An 18,912-nucleotide genomic window follows, 5' to 3' on the forward strand; every position below is an offset into this window, starting at 1 on the left:
TAAAACTCTAAAAAAAAATGGACACTCCTTGCTGCTGATATAGTTTGAAATATGGGTGTATTTCATTTGTAACTATTCAAATTGTCTCTTGTATTAGAGAACATTTGATATCCTGCAGCCTTTATTTTGACGCTCCGTGCACACCAGCAAGATTGTCACTTGGTTCACATTACAAATCTCCCTCATCTTGCAGGCAGAGAATGGAAAAGTAAACACCAGTCTCCATTAGGGTGACCAACCGTCCGTAAATTTCACGGACAGTCCGTATTTTCGGCCGCCTGTCCGTTGTCCGTGAAGGATTCTTTAACGGACGCCATTTGTCCGTAATTTTAACCGGGCACGGTCGCACATCCCAATAGCCGGCACAGGTTCCACTCACCTCCCTTCTTGACTTGACATGACGCATTCAGGGCTGTTTGCATCTGAATAGATGCCCCTGCTCTTGAAGCTGCAGCCCCCACCCCTCACACCTCCAGCCCTTGATGAGCTGTTAAGAGGTGCTTGAAGGTGACTGAGAGGGAGGGGCGGCAGCTTCAGGAGCAGGGGCATCTATTCAGATGCAAACAGCCCTGAATGCGTCATGTCTCGGCAATTTGTGAGAGACATTCCCTATCTGCCCAGGGCCCCAAACATCCTACAACCGTCTGGATTACACCGAGGGAGCACGTGGTTCTCATCACAGCACAGAGCTTAATTACTGTCACTAAATTGTAAACAAACCTCGATTCTTCAAACATGCAGTCTTTAATGTAATAAAATTAAGAAATGGCACAATCCCACCCACACTGATTAACAAAGTAAGGAGGACAATCAGTTAAATCAGTTCTCTCGGAGTATCTCCTTTAAGTACTGTACTCACAGTGGGGGCTGGTTAAAGTAACATTTTGGAAAGAGAGACTGACTTCTCATTGTCTTGTCCAGGAGGGGGTAAGGAGCGCTACCCCACCCTGGAAGAGACCAAGATGATACTAGGATACCGCATGCCCACCCTGTGCCCAACCTGGTGGATTCTGGTCCCCTTCTTCCTACCCCCTCCCCCCAGTGATGGCTCCTGTCCCTCCCCCTCCCCCCCACCTGTGGTGGATCCTGTCTGCCCTGGGTGGCTTCTGTCCCAGTCTAGGAATGGCTTCTGCAGCTCAAAAAGGCTCAGCTCAAAATTAATATGAAAAGGTGGGCGAGTGAGTAAGTGAAGGGATGGGTGGATGGCTGGATGAATTAGTGAAAGGGTGCATGGATGAATGAAAGATTGAATAGATGGATAATAAAAGAATGGATGGATTGATGAGTGAGTGGTGGAAGGATGGGAGGGAGAAAAGGTAAATAGCTGGATGTATGGGTGGAAGGGTAGCTGGATGGGTAAAATGGTGGATGGATGAGTGAAATGATGGATGGATTGATGAATTGATAAGTGCAAGGGTGAATGGATGGACAGATGAGTGAAAGGGTGGATGTAAGGATGGATGAGTGAGTTTAAGGGAGGGTAGATGGACAAAAGGATGAATAGATGAGTGAAGGAGTAAAAGGATAAATGGATGAGAGAAAGGATGGATGAGTGATAGGGTCAATGGATGGATTCATGAGTGGATGAGTAGATGGATGGGTGGATGGATGGATGGAAGGAAGGGTTGCTAAGTGAAAGGGACGATGGAGAGAGAAAGGGAGGATGGTGGATAACTGAAAGGGTGGATGGGTGGAAGGATGAGTGACACTGACTGGGTGGATGGATGAATAAGAGAAAGGATGGCTGGATGGGTGAAAGGGTAAATGGCTGGATGGATGTGTGAATGGATGGGTAGAAGAGTGGATGGATGAGTGTACAGATGGCTAGGGTGAAAGGGTGGATGGATGGATAAAGGATGGATGAAGGGATGGATGAGTGAAAGGATAGATGGAAGGATACATGATGGATAGGTTTGCAAATGGTTGAATATGTTTGGATATGGCTGGGCTTACTTATATACCATTGTCCTGAATTTTTACACTCAATGTCCTGAATTTGCACCAATGCCAGTTGGTCACCCTAGTCTCCGTGTTAGATTAAGCAGTTAGATTAAGCAGCGGTTTGCAGGAGGCATTGCCTCACATTTGACACCTGTCTTAGACACGAAGAATGCAACAAGACGAAAACACAGTTTAACAGCCTCTTTTTTGTTCATTCTACTCCGACCTGCAAAAGGTTATTTTGGGGGTGCACCGGCATCTCCCACACCCCTACTTCCAGGGCCCATGGAGAGGAGATGACATACGTCGGAATAATGGTATGGGAGGCAGCAAGGGTGGAGGAGATGTCCTAGGCGAAGATCCTATGGGGCGCTTTCATCTTCACCCCGAAATTATTGTATAGTGCTCTAAGAATTCGGGACTGTCCAGAGCTGGCGGGAGTCCGTTTCTGAAACTGATCACTATTAGCCATTGAGGTCCCTAAATCACAGGGAAAGGGATAATCTGAAGGCCACGACGATTTTTTTGGAGCAAAAAATAACCATAGTACCTGTAAACCAATCTTGATGTCAGGGAATTAAAATGATATGTTTCTGCATTGCCAGACGTGCCTCGTGCCTCTGCCGAGGAGCCAGTGTGCAGTCAATTACCAGCGAGCACCATCCGCTCTGACAGTCAGAAGCACTTAACTATTCAAGAAAGTTAAAACAGGAAGCCGTTCCCAAGGCGGAGGCTGCAGCAGGAAGACGTGTGATCCTCATCGGATGACGCACTATTGCTGTCACGGCATGGCTGCATTATTTATGGAGGCGGCGTGTTTCCTCTTTGTGGAGGGAAGATGAGGGAAAAAGGGACTAGTGAGGAGCCCTGTATGCGTGGATGTGCTGTGCCCGCCGAAAGCTGGCTTCCGGCACATCACTTGGAATAGGCAATGAGCAAACGTGTAATTATAAATATCAATAACTTGTGTTTACAGAGATGTGATCAAATGTGGAGAAGAGCAGGAATGAAAAATTCACCAAAAAATAATGTCTCTGAAGGACTTAATTTACTAATTGGTGGCCATCAGTCAATTGAATCAGTTGCCTAAACTATAAAGGCTATTGCGTGACTATGTATGGCAGTATCACTTTAGTAAAAACCATCATTAGTAGGCAGTGAGTAATATTAGGGGTGGGTGTAATTCTCGCAATTCCGTCTAGTGTAATGACACGAAACTACCTAAACATTCAGTAAGATTACGCAAAATTACGCGAGTAGAGTAATTTTGCATTTAGTACAAGATTCCCCTCGGATCTACAATGGAAGAAAGGTTGTGCATATTGCTCTGAGAAATAGCACTAAATGCTACAGAAAATTAATAGTACCCGCTAATTGTGCTCTCGGATTAGGATTTCCCTCTGAAATTACTACTGGCATTTAGCGCTAGTTTCTTAGCACAAAATACGCCTTTGTTTCCAAATTAAGGGCCCCATTAGGATGACGGGCGGGCTTTGCCCGCCCGCCATCCTATCGGAAATCTGGACCGCCCGCCCTAAGGGCGGGGGTCCCGCACGCACCATTAGGATGTGCCCGCCACAGTGGCGGGCACATCCTGTATTTATAGTATTGTGGCGGGCGGAGCTCTCTGCTCCGCCCGCCACAATACTAAAAACGCTTTGCATCATTTACATAATCAAAGCGGCAGGCACTGTGCGGTGCCTGCCGCTTTGATTATGCAAATGCAGGGGGGTACCACAGGTACCACCTGTGTGCCACCCCCCTTTGGCCTTCACTCCGGGGGCCCACAGGGGGCCCCCAGAGTGAACACCGCCTGCCTTTCCGTGGCGGCATTTTAATCATTTTCCGCCCCGGCCGCAATGCGACCGGGGCGGAAAAGTGGCGGGCGGTGTTTCCCTCCGTTGCAGTCTCCCCCCCGCCATTGTAATGTTGCGGGGGGGAAAGGGTGGCAGGCGGGCATTTCTGTCGGGCGGATCGCCACCGCCACCATGGCGGTGGCAATCCGCCCGACATCGTAATGGAGCCCTAAATGTCAGGATGCATTTTCCCTCAAGAAAATAGAGCTGAATTCAAAACAACATGAACAGCAGCTCAAGAAGCTGCAGCAGTTACTAAATTAATATTTTCTGTGCTAATTTCCCCCAAATTAGTTTTATTTACGGGATCAGGTGTAATTGCATATTTATTGGTAATTTCTCATCATAGAGTAACACAGTATTAGTGAAATTTTTCCAATTTCTCTGGAATAATGACATTTATTCCCAGACGTATTTACTATCCCTGGCATGTTACTGAGTCAATAGTATGAGTACTGCCATTGTACCAATATTCCGGAGGTCCATTACCTGTGCTCACAGTGAGTGGTGGACAATCTACTTCTTATACATGCTTAGCTAGATTTCTTGTCAGAGGTTTTTTTACTTGAGTGGCTCCTACCATGGTAAATGCAGTGGCTTTGGTTATGAAAACTCTTCCATCAATGCAGAGAATACTGGGAGAACTTTCCAGAATCAGTATGTGGGAAAGGGTGTGCCTTAATGGCTATGGTGGTGGAATTCTAATCTGGGAAACCAGGTTCGAGTCTTGGCGAGAGGCTCATACATCCTGTGATTCTGGGCAAATCCATTAATCTCCCCATGCCTAAATATGAATGCTTTTGTCTGTAATGCAACTGGTGCTCTTGTAAAACACTCTGATACCTTTGGGTCGAGTTTGCGCTATATACAACTACAAAACATGTATGAAAAAGGAGATAAATGTGAATGGATCACTTGTGTCAGTAAACCAGAGTTTCAAGGGGATTGTATTTTAGACCCTCAACCACAGAACCACTTGGTGCGGTATATATTGATTCTCCACCAGTGTGGTTAGGTGGATAGTATCATCATAGGGGCTATCACTTGAGTGTGCCATCCTCCAAGTGGTCTACTGTCCTCCACCTGAAGGGAAACTGTCTGGATAGGGACAGCCATGAACAGAGGTTAAAAATATCTATTTTCCTGTTTATGACGATTTATTGAACAGAAACAAGATAAGTTAAAAAAAAGATGGCGGCGCTGAAGTGGGTGAGTTAATGATCCTCAACACATAGTCTTCAATAGGAACCCATAGGGCATCACTCAACAACATTACTCCTGCGGCACCTTCAAATAGTACTTCTCATTCACCGCCTTCCTTCTGCAATTGAGGTTGAAACATAATGTGTTTCCATTGCTGCTTGACATCAGCAGTTGTGCTTTTCAATCTTCTTTTTACCCACCCTCTCCTAGTGGCTTACTCCTTGTGTCTATTCTCATAAATTTCACTAGCAGTAAAGCAGCTTGACAATTGAGGAGAAAAGTTGGAAGAAAGCTTCTTCTTTTGCTAACCAGTACACTCTTTTCATAGTTCACAGTACCTGTGGGTACTGAGTACAAGTCATGGCTTTTATCAAAACTCTTTGTGCAGTACCCCTGGAAACTTTACCCACATGACATGGCTGGAGGCAGAGCATTCCCTGCAGTTACTCCTCGCAGGCCCTCTCAGTAATGTGCCTGCTCATCCTGTGCAATTCTGCTGATCTGTACTTTACAATAAGTGATACTTTTAGTGCCACCCTAAGACTGGAAAGTGAATTCGAAATTTTAATACTACCTTATAATCTTGCTTCTGGACTAAAAGAACAATCCATAGATTTCAGGTTCAATTGGCATTTAAAAAAATCACCCTCCTTTTAAGTCTTTTGGTCCTTTACTGTGGTAGAGAATGATCACTCTTCCCTCAATTTACGCCTTGAAATGTATCTTATGGCTCCAATCCATAAAAGCAAATGTATATTTCCAAAATCAAGCTATTTGCCAGAGGAAGCATGCTGTTCTCCCGTGTCTGGTTCAAATTCATATAAGTCAGAAAACCTCTGCAGACAACACTGCCCTCAGTGCTGTACCCTTAACCAAAGTAGCCACACAACATGCACAGCCATGTCCTGTAGTTACTGTGCAAAGGACATGGCATTGTGTCCTGAGCTCCTTATCATTTAATTCACTGCCCATATATTGAGGCCATTCCCGCTCATAGTATCCTTGCCTTGAGGTATGGAACTCGCTTAAAGTATGTAAGTCTGGACCTAAAGAAGTGACCCTTAAACCTACTGGGTAAGGATCTGCTCCAAGACGTAAGACTCACGCAAGCCGCTCCAAGAACTAAAGCCCCAAGAGCATACTTACAAGCAATAAGAAATCTTGATACAAGCGTAAGACTCACACACAAATTTGACTGAGCGGTTAGATGTGAGACTGTGTTCTAAGATATGGGGCTCACACCAAATGAGTGAGGCTGTGTCCTAAGAAGTGTTCTGAGCTTTACTAGGAGGGCACCATGGCTGGATCTCTATCTCAGGGCTTGAGCGGGAGCATCTGCTCACGTGCCCTCTAATTCAACAAAAAACGAGAGCAACCCATTAGTCCCTGTGAACTGGGTGTAGCTGATCATCTTGTTCCTAATGAACAAGTGTGCTTACACTCGTGCCCTCTAAATCATCTCTGATTCCTTCTAGTGCATGGTATTTTGCTCTGTGCACACCTGCCTGCTCAGCACCTATCATTCTATGTTGCCCATATATCTTCCGCCTCTCTCAGTCTTCTGCTTACAGATGCAGAACATCCGAGCACTTGAAATAAGTGTAATGCCGTAGATACCTGCATAAGCTCCATATAGGATATAGCCACAAACCTTCTCCTGTGTAACCCATGCTCAGTAGGAAGCTCTAATATTCTCATTAGAAATGTGCTGTGATGTCATCAGTACTTTCATAGATTATACAATTAAGATGACCCCTCTGGTGTTATGTACAAGCCTTGAACTGTGCATGCAATTTTGGATTGTACTGACCTAGTCCCAGAAGGCAGCAGCATGCAGCACTTAGCAGGAAAAAAACACAGCATGACTACTTGTAATGGAGAGGGTTTACATGAAAACAAATCAGATGTACAAGGGCATGCGCAAACATGAGAGAGTCTTTAAGAGATATGGTAGGTAGTAGACGATTAGAGTCTGAGTTAACTAGATGTTTAGTTTTTCAGGTCAGGTAAGGCTTGATCAGATCTATGACCAGTGTCAGTATTATTGGTTGGATTTCATCCTATACAAATCCCAATTAGTTCCATCTATTAACTGTTGTATACTCCATTCAAGGGCCCAGAATTTCAAACATTTTAATTCCATATGGCATGCTATGTGCCTTAAAAATGTAATTACTTCCCGCGTCCCTCTGTCCACCTGTTTAGGTCGAGCATTCAAGACCTCTTGTATATACTTTAGTATATACTTATATACGTACTATATGTACTTTGTGGACTCTAAAGATCAGCCCTAGGAGTTGTCTGCTCCCGCTCAGGCACTGAGGGGCATATTATCAAGCCTGTGCGCTAAAATTATCGCCGCTTTATCGGCCGAAAACGGCCGATAAAGCGGCGATAATGGGCTTGATAATATGCTCTGTGGAATTCCAATCGAAGCACATGTTAGATGTGAAGACATCTAACATGGGCTTCGATTGGAATTCCACAGAGCATATTATCAAGCCCATTATCGCCGCTTTATCGGCCGTTTTCGGCCGATAAAGCGGCGATAATTTTAGCGCACAGGCTTGATAATATGCCCCTTAGTTTTTGTTCTGCCTCTATTTAACTCTATTGTATTTTTGAGAGAAAACGACCAGTAGAGGTCAGTAAATCACCAGAATTTCTTTCTGCTTGTTCAGGTGCCTCTATTTTACTGTCTTGATAGAAAGCGACCAGTAGAGGTCAGTAAAAATACCGGAATTGCTTTCTGCTGAAGGACTTTCTTTTTTTTTTCTGGCAACTGCCTCTATTTAATTTTCTTGATAGAAAATGCCCAGCATGGATCAGTAAAACACCAGAATCACTTTAACATTCTCTAGATTCCAGTCCATAGGAATTGTCTTCCACGAACACCCATAGACAATACTATTGTTTTCAAATCTTGTATTTTCAGTGATATGACCACCAAAGGCCCTGATTTCATATTAAAAACAGAGCTTTGGACTATACCAATTTCCTGCTGAAAGGAAATATTTCTCCTCATGTGTTCACATACCTGGCGTGTCACGCAGTTTGGTGCTTACTTTCCCTCCATGCTAAATAACAGTATATGTTTCAGCACCCAGGTTAATGTGCTGCATAGCTAAATACATATAAGTTCCCAAAGGCGAGACCGATTGCATTTCAAATGTTTGTTTTTTTAACTTTCAAGAATAAAGAAATTATTTTTTGAAGAGATGGACAAGTTCTCACATAGATTTAAGTGCAACTACTTCTGGTGGTCCACCTATTCCAATATAAAGCTAAGGATGATATATTGTGCAGCAATACCTTGGAGCCATATTGGTCGACATGGCCTGCTTAGGTGAACATCCCAGGACCATTTTGCTTTTTCTGTCCTCCCAGTCTTCACATTCTCTCTGTTTTTGACTTTAGAACTCAGGCATATTCCCACTGTAATGCAGTGAGAAAGTACGAACACCCTCCCTACACAGGTTAGGAGTGGAGTGCTTGCACAATTGGGTTAAGTGTCAAACCCAGTAGTGTCCTGGAGGTACACCAGATACACAGGGCAGGTATGATACTGGTGATTAAGGGTACGTGGCACTGATCATGCCCTACAGGACTCACCTGCCCAGAATGTCTCCTACTCAGGTTGGCATCTCCATTGGTGAGCCAACACGGAGGGGGCCTCCCCTGCTGCTGGAGTGGCCCCAAGGGTACGTCCCAAAGGGTGAAGCTCAGGGTAGGTGAATTGCCTGATGGGGGTCCAAAAGGGGAGTGCTGCCCGAACAGGGAAGAAACCCTCATGAGGCTCCCCCTATCTCAGGGATCAGTTCCCATACATGGGACACCTCCTGAGGTTGCAGAGGCACTTTTGCGGCCATAGGGCCAGAGATCTTCCCCACTGGTGTGCAGTGTGAAAATGCATGCACCCTTCCTCTTGTAGGAAGCAGCGCTTAGTTGAGGGGATGAAACAAATTATCCACCTGTCACAACAAGTGGTGGGCACCCTGGCACCAAGATTGTGCTGGGCCTTGGTCTGGCCAGTTAGAGCAAGTCGGCCTTGGCCCCTGCGCCCGTGATGTTTCTAGGCCCCTGCCACCAATTTGCCAAGATGGGCCGATGTGCGCATTGTCACAAAGGACGTGTGTAGCATGAATCCAGACCGCCACTGTTGGCCGGATAGCGCACGGACACCAAGGGTGTCTTAGAGACCCACGCTGCTGGCCTGCCACTGCAAGTCAGGGTACATACTAGTTCTTGTGTGGAGCCTCGAGGTTCTGGGCCCTTTCTCAATGTACTGCAGTGTGAAAGTGCACGCACCCTTCTGACACATGTTGGGAAGTGGCTGGGTGCGCACTTGCCACACTCGTGTGGTTTATCCATGTGCCTGACCTGCTATTGCACACCAGTGTATGCACTCACACAGACTGTTTGTTTAAACCAGTCTTGGCTGGCATGGCTCATGGTTGGGGGGATGAGGAGTCACGTCGGGGGTCATGCGTGGGGGGGGGGTAGTTCAATAATAATAATAATAAATAACGTACCTTTCAGCCAGTCTCGTGACTTCTCTGCTCCTGCTCTCCTGCCTCCAGCAGGAACAGAAAGCAAGCAGCCAGGCTCCCTTCCCTAAGCTAATCACAATGCTGCAAGCAGCGTTGCAATTGGTCAGGACGCCGCCCAGCCAGGCGCTTATGGGGAGGCCGTGTTCTCCATGCAGGCTGCAATGCAGCCTGCATGGAGAAGGGCAGAGTGCGAATGACTGGTTTTGGCGGCCTCAGAGGGCCATCCAAACAGTCTTTGTGCACCCAGGAATGGGCACACCACCCCCCCCTGCCCTGCCTTGTCGCAGAGCAGCCCCCCCTGCCCACAACCAAACATAAAATTATAATAACTTTCAGTTATTACCATTTTATATTTCTGCTTCTCACGCTGCGAGAAAGCAGTGGGGTGACGCTCCTCAGCCCTAGTGGAGGATCCGCTCCTGGTTTAAGCATGTGTCTGACCTGCCAAAGCAGGTCCTTGAGATCACCCTTGCACGTGTACTCTGGCTGACCTGTAACAAACATTGTCCAGCCAGAGGTGGTGCCCTTTCACCTCCACTCAGACGGAAGGTGAAGCGCTGGGCAGGCACCCACTGGTGCTCGCTGCCTAGGTAGGGAGGAAAACCCATGAGGGTTCCCCTACTGAGGACACATGTCCCTCCTTTAAGTTAGCATGGGGAAGGGGTCGCCTGTATTTCAAGCTGTAATAATGGATTGCAGTGGCCTCGTGATGGTTCCTATCAATGAATTTGCAAGGCCAAACTCATCCCAATTGTAACTGTGGCCTTGGCATATCTTGAGTGGAAAGGCCACGTATGGACAATGTACATTTCTAGGCATAAAACTCTTTTTGTGCCATGGTACTTGGCGCTGGTCATCATCAGAGGCCGAGGGGAGCACATCTGGGCCTTCCCTAGTGACAGACATAAACCATTGGGCATGCGATTGAGATAGCCGACCTCTGCCATTTGCTGGTCTGGTGAAATATTTGGGGGAGCAGTGATTGCGACACCTGGCCTCTGGGGGCAGACCAAGACACCTATAAAGATAGAGATCTGCATTATGTTGCCTCTTGGCAGACAGGACAGAACATTTAGGGACACATCTGTGGTGCAAAGGAATACCTTTTGAACTGTGACACAACTTCAAAGTCCCAATGGGGTAGAACTACCCAGTGCCACCCTACTGGGAGGAGAGATTCACTTGTAGAGATACAGGACCAGAAATCCTGGACTGCATGCTGCACATTGACAGAGGACTTTGTTGTGCACATAGAGGATAACTGTCAGAGAAAAGGGCTGTGTGCTTTCCTGTATAGAGCCTGGCCTGTGCCGACTACCTGCTGATGTGTGACACCCTGAAGTGGGCTCCCATGGACCAGACAACTGATCACCTGTTCTCTCGGAGGTCTCTGGTTTATCAAAGGTCTCCTATGAGGGACTGACACCATCTACCCGTGATATCAGGAAAGCGGTGCCCTCTAAGTGCCCACATAGCCTGCTGAAAGCTGGACAGTGCAGTGTTAGCTTGGAACTACAGAATTGTGCCTGGAGACCAGAGTGCCAAGTGCAGAGCTCAAGACTTTGCCCTCGTCTACAGCAAAGTGATTACTGTACTGCAGGGACCCCGGCACGCAAAAGCGTCTTGTTGGAGGTGAGTGGATTCACCTGTTGCGGGATCCAAGGGGACCCACTTTGTCGACTGCTTTGCATTTCTCTTGTGCGCCATGTTGACTGCATGCTCATTCTGTGCAGTGTCTGTTTCACAGGCTGTGACACTCAGAGGTAGGGGATGTACCCATTGCAGAGTCTCATTCTACCTTGTACGGCCCTGAGGTGCCGAACTTGCACCTGTGTGTGTGTCCAGAATAATCTGGTGCAGTCAACATCAAGGTGTGCCAGAGATACTGCCTGATTTCCAGGGAGGTACAGAAATGCAACTCTACTTTGTGTAACATCAAGCGTCTGATGGAATCCTCTCCTCGTGCGCCAGACCCAATGCCATGATTGCTGGGGCACCACTTAAATCAATGTGTACCAGACAGGGCGTCTCCCCAAGCCAAGAGGCTCACCTGTGTGTTGTTTCCCCACTGGTCTCATCATGGTGGACCAATTGCACTTCTGAAGACTTTATGGCACTAGGTAGGAGCGAGAGGAATTGACTAGGCTGGAGGGATGCTTCCAAGATGGTTAGGGAGCAGGTCAAGAGACTGTGTGACCACCTTGTGCTTGGCAGACCTGGACTGGTGCTGGAAGGCCCTGGTGCAACCCTGTTTGTAACGAGTGGTTGCTCTTGGCCCATTCAGCTTCGCAACCTTTTGGTGAACTGTCTGAGTGGTGCCAAGACCCCCTTTGTTTACATCTACCTTTTGTTTATGTTTACTGTCTATCCTCACCTACTTTCCAGGGACCCAGACGAGGTGTGACCTCATATTGATGCCTCTCTCAGTGTATCAATGACCAACAGACAAAGAAGTCTAACTGTAAAGTAGAACATTAACACAGAACACAGGACCACCGGTGATTGTAGGTGAAACTCATAAACCTACATTGGATTCCCATCAAAGTCTTGTAATGATCAATTTTATCACTTGGTCATCCATCAGGGATGGTGTGTCTCTAGATCATTGATTAACAAAAAGTGAGCGACCCAAATAAACCCTTGAGGGCTTGGGTAATTAAACTGAAAAGGTAAAAGTGCCTTCAAGGGAATTTATTTTAGTATGTATTTTGTAATTTGTGATGGCTTTAAAAGGATGAATTCATAATCCTTAATGTGAACAAATCGAGTGCTATTAGACTCTAATTCAATGTAAACTCAATTTTAACAGGACACAACATATAAACAAAACACGAGGTGTATTAGAAAAATAGATTTTTATCAAAAGGAATTTTAAAGGATACACTTCATATACAGATAAGTAAACAAACAAATAATAGGTCTGTGGGTACACACAGAAATAAATCAATACGTGACTCAACAGAACCTAAAAGACATCTACCCCCAGTTACATTGAATATTTCCAAAGGAACTGCTTATTCAAAACATCCCTGTCTTTGCTACTAAATTACAATCAACAGAAGAGTGCCCACACAGGGGTAGTAGTGTCCAGCACAGAGAAGAAAAGTCAAATCAACCTGAATAGGAATTTCCCAGGGATTTCTTGGAAGCCCTCACTCACCACCCTGGGTGGTGACATGCTTCATCATCGGGCCCACCAGGAGAAGCAGAATGCCTCCCTGGTGTGCTGCAACGCCAGGTTACTCGAAGAGCAACGTTGGGTGTATAGACTGGGTACCCACATCAATGGCCTTAATGACCAGATTCCTTGGTCCTCTGTTCTCAAGCGATAAGCCTGCCTCAGTCTTTATGATCCTTTGCTCCAATTCACTTATGTGAACTATACCACTTACTGCCACCAGAGTTTTGGTCTCGCTGTTCCTACTCTGTTTCTCCTGCTCTGTCTATCTAGAATCGGAAATACAATTGTCCACTTTACCTTTCGATTCTACAGACTCTTCGTCACCTGACGAACGAGCCTCCTGTCACCGTAAGAAATGAACTAATCACTCACCATGACAACGCGAGTGTTTGTATCACTAGCCTCGGTCTGATCCATAACCCTGTTGGGCTACTGAGGCGCATGTGTTATGTCATTCTCCACAACAACGCGAGGGCGTGCATCTCAAGCCTCGCTTCTGTCCTCTACTGTGATTGGGCATACACACACCCCCAGGCACACCTACCTCCGCTGGAAGCGACACCCTCTACCGCGCGCTTTACCACGGAGAGAGTATTTCAATGTCATTCGATCTCCGGACATCCATCCACGGGGTCCGGTTCGAGGAGAGCGTTAGGTGCCTAGCGGGTGTTTGGCGTTGCGGGCGTAAGAATCTTTCTGTTATGACCATCAGGCACCTCCCTGCCCCACACAAAGCTAAGTAACCTCTACATCATTCCAATCGCTAAGTAGTTGTTGTGTTCCTCTATTTACCTTTGTAGGGTGTGCCATTGTCGCCACCACCCACCTCCCGAGACCCATGAAGTGTGGATCTTTTAATACACAAGTGAGAAACTCGCCATTTTTATTCTTTTTATTCTTTTTAAGTTTATTTGTTAATATTTGGTTAAACGGCTAGGGTCCAACATAGACACCAGCCCTCCATTTGGGCGCATTGATCGCACCAGCACGAATGGCATGATGTCTGCTTCGCGATCGTCCTTTTTGCTCATAACCTGTATGCCCTGAGACAGCCTGGCCTCCACCGCTTCAGGCTTAAAATATCTCTATTTTTCACCCCGGGCACACGTTTTTCCACCTTAGTCCAAGCACAGAACCTTGAAATCAGTGTTAGCAAAAAGACGCTCCAGTCCATTCATTAACATTGTTTGTATTGTCTTTTCATGTGTGTTTGTCATTTCTTTCAGACCACAGGTTCATCAAAATTGTTCGAACCCCCTTTTTTCTGGTTTGTTCTTTTGCACCTTTTTTGACACATAATTCTGTTTTTTAACTTTCACGTCCTCTGGCTAGGGTGGGCCTTAGCGCGCCTACACCACCGAGGTACACAATTACATGGTCCTGACGAATGCCCAGTAATATCCATACACCTAAAGGGCAGAAACATGTTGACCCCGTTGTAATTTAAAAGGGGAAAACACCCAACACATTAGTTGGTATATTTCCCTGCACATACCTTTTAACCAATACCCAGCTAACCACGGAATAAAGTTTTTTGTTTGGTAAAGCTGTTTGGTACTTTTTAACCCACTTTTTCATACACTTTGTCACAAAAAATCCCGCTCCGCAGTAACCTGGCGTTGCAGCACACCAGGGAGGCATTCGGCTTCTCCTGGTGGGCCGGATGATGAAGCATGTCACCACCCAGGGTGGTGAGTGAGGGCTTCCAAGAAATCCCTGGGAAATTCCTATTCAGGTTGATTTGACTTTTCTTCTCTGTGCTGGACACTACTACCCCTGTGTGGGCACTCTTCTGTTGATTGTAACTATTACCCGGGGGACCGAGAGTGCCCCTTCCCTCTCTCTCTAGTTGTTGTTATTTTGCTACTAAATTATCATGCTCAGACTTTAAACGAGAATTGACAAGAGTTCTCTTATTGTTACATTCAGGTGACTATAGATTTTGACAAATTACAGGATCATGATAATATAAGACTGTCATAGCTATATTTTTTTGAATGAATTTTGGCATTAGTGCTACAGGATTATTGAACTGGTCGCATGTCCCAATGTTCTAGTGCGGAAAAAACCTTGTGTGTTTTTGTACAAAAATCTGTTTACACCAAGTAATGTGTATATATTTTATTATTCAAATGATCTTCTACAGATGAATTCTAGGTTCACAATGTTTTTTATGTTTTATGTACATTATCATGTCAGTATTTCTTAAATGTTTCTAGTGTTCTTTATATGTTTTTGTTATGTCACCGAGGTGTAAGGAATAGATATAGTTAATGTAGATTTGTAATTGTAAATATTTTTATTTCAGATTACAATATCTCTGTACAGATTTCAATTGACGGCAGTCCTGAAGATGGTTTCTACAAATAACTCTTAGGAAACCGAAACGTCGACCCTACATCTTATCCCTATCTTGTTTTATTCAATGTAACTGGGGATAGATGTCTTTTATGTTCTGTTGAGTCACGTATTGATTTATTTCTGTGTGTACCCACAGACCTATTCTTTGTTTGTTTACTTATCTGTATATGAAGTGTATCCTTTAAAATTCCTTTTGATAAAAATCTATTTTTCTAATACACCTCGTGTTTTGTTTATATGTTGTGTCCTGTTAAAATTGAGTTTACATTGCATTAGAGTCTAATAGCACTCGATTTGTTCACATTAAGGATTATGAATTCATCCTTTTAAAGCCATCACAAATTACAAAATACATACTAAAATAAATTCCCTTGAAGGCACTTTTACCTTTTCAGTCTAGATCATTGAGACAAATACCATACCCGCCGACGGGGTTGGGTTCCGACCCACAATCACTCTTAGACCATGCGAACTTGATGTAGATGGGACCATGTGCAGTGCAAAAAACAAAAAGTGGTGACTTAAAATTGGATAGAGGGCAAAAAGTGATAATTTTATTGAAACTTGACCTCTTCCTAGTTAAAACCGAGAACAGTGCAAAAAAAACAGTTTAATCAAATAGCTGCATATGGGCCAACATGTTTCAGCCATCAGGGAAGGGACCCTAGGCTTTCTTCAGGGCCTCTGTTCTAAACTTTAATGCTACTGCAAGTGATGTTCACACCCAAAGTATTAAATAATCCAAAATTTGGTGAATAATACAAAAGTATTCAAAAAGGATATAATAAACCGGAACCTGTTACTATTCCTCCGTGTCAATTGACGAGCCTTACACCCAGATTGACAGGGGATTAGACCTCACCTCTCCTGGACCACGCTCAGGAATTATGAGGCCCCGCTCTGTCCGTCGTTGCCTCTGGCAGATCCTGAGTCAGGGGGCTGCCAGAGGCAACGACGGACAGAGCGGGGCCTCAGAGCTCCAGGATATTCATGAGATATTGTTTACTGTGAGTGTTTAATAAAAAATAACATATGTAAAGTGTGAAGTCTCTCATTTGTGTCCTGTGGAATATTTATTGTGTACGCGTGCTGTGTTCTTGCTTTACGCATTGATTCTGAGGAACACCTGACTGCTCTGTGCCAATCTACCCAAGGGTGAGCATGGGTTGTACAATGTGTGTAATCACCTGTCCTTGAAAGGAGTGGTACGCTCTGCCTGGCTGGGGTACCTGCTCAGTCAACCAAATAGTGCCGGTTCCAACACACATGTTTAAAGATTTTGGGATCTGCATATTTGACTACCGAAGTCTGTTCAGATTTAACATCCAAAGATTTGTCAATCGGAATAAATAACTAAAAGGGTTAGCTTTGAGCAGTCATCACCAATGTATTAAACCACATCAGATTTGCCACACATTTCGAAGCACCCATCATCCCTTTGATTTAGGTGGCCCCAGTTTTTCATAATAGATTATTACATTCTTACTTGATCAAGACCTTACACATAGGCAGCTCTATCATTTTTGCCAGGTTTCTTTCCCCAATAATTTGAATGAACATAAGTGCCAACATTCCATATCTGATGTGAGTTTGCTTAACAATATTTTAAATTGCGCATAATTTTGTTTAATATGTTTCGCAAATTTAATCTAGAGCTAATCTCCCTCTGGAGCAATTTATTGAGAACAAGTTATTGCAGCAAAAGCATCGAAGTATGGGGACTCTTAAAGGAACCATCTGATGAATGGTATCAGAATAGATCTTAGAACCTCAAGTGCCATCATCTTCATCTAACAAAGCAAATTTGTAGAATGTCTCTTATTGGTAGTTGTTAGCAATGCAGCTCTGGATAGAACCGTTTTTTCTCTTCACTGGATATCCCTTTTAAGGTTGGAGTGGAGAAACTGGGAAATCATGGGAACGAGGAGATTTAATGTGTCATCATGACAGTATCAGGCAGCACATGTAACAGTTGTTTTTTTAAATATTTTTATTACACACTGTATTCCATCACATAATTACACATTTTATATTACAATGTTATCTCGCTTGACTTTTATAGACTAGCTGATGATTTTATTTGTACAATTGCATTTTGTAAAAATTGTTTATTCTTTATTTATGCTTTTTTGTAATTGATTATAATTCAGTATTTTGTAAATGTGTGTGGTCTGTTTCTTGTTACGTGGTACTTTGCTTGATATGGACATCTATATAGATGTTATGTAGCTACTTAAACACATTTATTCCCATCACTGATTGAGGGCCGCTTTAAGGTTGCACACTTTACCCTTTTGAATTTCTTTTCATTTTGAAATTAACATTTTGATAAGCTTTAATTAATGTTGGCTGTAACCTTGAATTCGAAAAAAAAATGTAGGTTATATATTTGTTTTAGGCTATATAGATCAGGATTGCACGATGCATTCAAATTAATATATTGGAAAGATAATAAATACACAATAATGTCGAAAGGGAAAAGAGAGAAACATAAATAACTTATGTTTTTAAAATGAGTTGATAATGGTTTTTGTAAAATTTGCCAATGTTTTGTAGATTTGCATTATTGTTTTTGTGGCCTAGAAGTGTGAATATTCATTTGGTAGGAAGTGTATTGTAATTGGACTCATATGGCGCTTCCTACCTCATACAAGGCATCAAAGTGCTTACGGTGAGTAGAAAAATACTTCAGGACCCAAGGTTAGAGTTTAGTCCAGATGGCGATTGTGATTAGTAATGTGCTCTCAAGAAAAATTGCATTAATTTACTCCAGTTACTTTGTTATGTATTAATACCAGGTAAGTGTGATTATTTGTGGGGGCTACGTGGTTTCAGGTGAATGGTTGGTGGGATAGGTAGGCTGGCAGAGATTAGTTAAAAATAGATTACAGGGATGAGGCGAGGTTGTGATCTATGAAATAAGGTTTCAGTTAATTTCAGAATTACAATAAAAAGGATTGAGGAAGACGGGCAAGAGACAGAGGAGACTATTAAAGAATTAAACTACTATTCTCAGAAATAGAAGGTATGTCAAGGACGGAAGCCAAGAAGAGAGAGGGTCACTGTGAAAAAAGAAAGGAGAAAAATATTGCGAATTATGACGAATCCAAAGCATTTTTCTAATGGAGAAGATGCAGTATGTCGAGAGGCATAGACAGGGCCGGACTGGGATCGCAAACCAGCCATGGCAATTAGGTCTGACAAGCCCTGTGTTCTGGCAGGAAAACCGCTGCAGCATGCGCTTTTGTTACAAGGGGCCAACCAGCTCCCACCAACAAAAAACGTCCCACAACTGTCCAAAACCAGCTCTCACCCTTCCAGGCCACTGGGTAAACACCCGTGCCTGCTACGGCCAGACCGGCCCTGGGCATGGAAGTTGCTCCTTTTATTTTTAAAGGGTTTGTGCAGAGATTTGATTTGAATCACTGGGGAGGGGGAATGAGAGTACACAGTAATATTTTAAACTGAACTCTTATTTTAAGCAGATCTGGTTCTATAAAACACTCAGATATACATAGCAGCACGACTAGTTCCTATAATTAAGAAGGCTAGTGCTGATCCTAGTGAGCCCGCTAACTACAGGCCAATCTCTTTGCTACCAGCCCCTGCTAAAGTACTTGAAAGACTCGCTCAACAACAACTAGCGGGTTTTCTTGAAACATCAGGTGCTTTTCATGACTCTCAGCACGGCTTCAGGCCAGGATACAGTACTGAGTCGGCACTAATCGAGATGTCAGATGCAGTAAGATAGAGGTTGGACGAGGGATCAAGAGCGGTGCTGGTGCTGCTGGACTTGTCAGCAGCATTCGACACCGTTTCC

Source organism: Lissotriton vulgaris, chromosome 7 (genome assembly GCF_964263255.1).
Source record: "Lissotriton vulgaris chromosome 7, aLisVul1.2, whole genome shotgun sequence".
Classification (NCBI taxonomy): Eukaryota; Metazoa; Chordata; class Amphibia; order Caudata; family Salamandridae; genus Lissotriton; species Lissotriton vulgaris.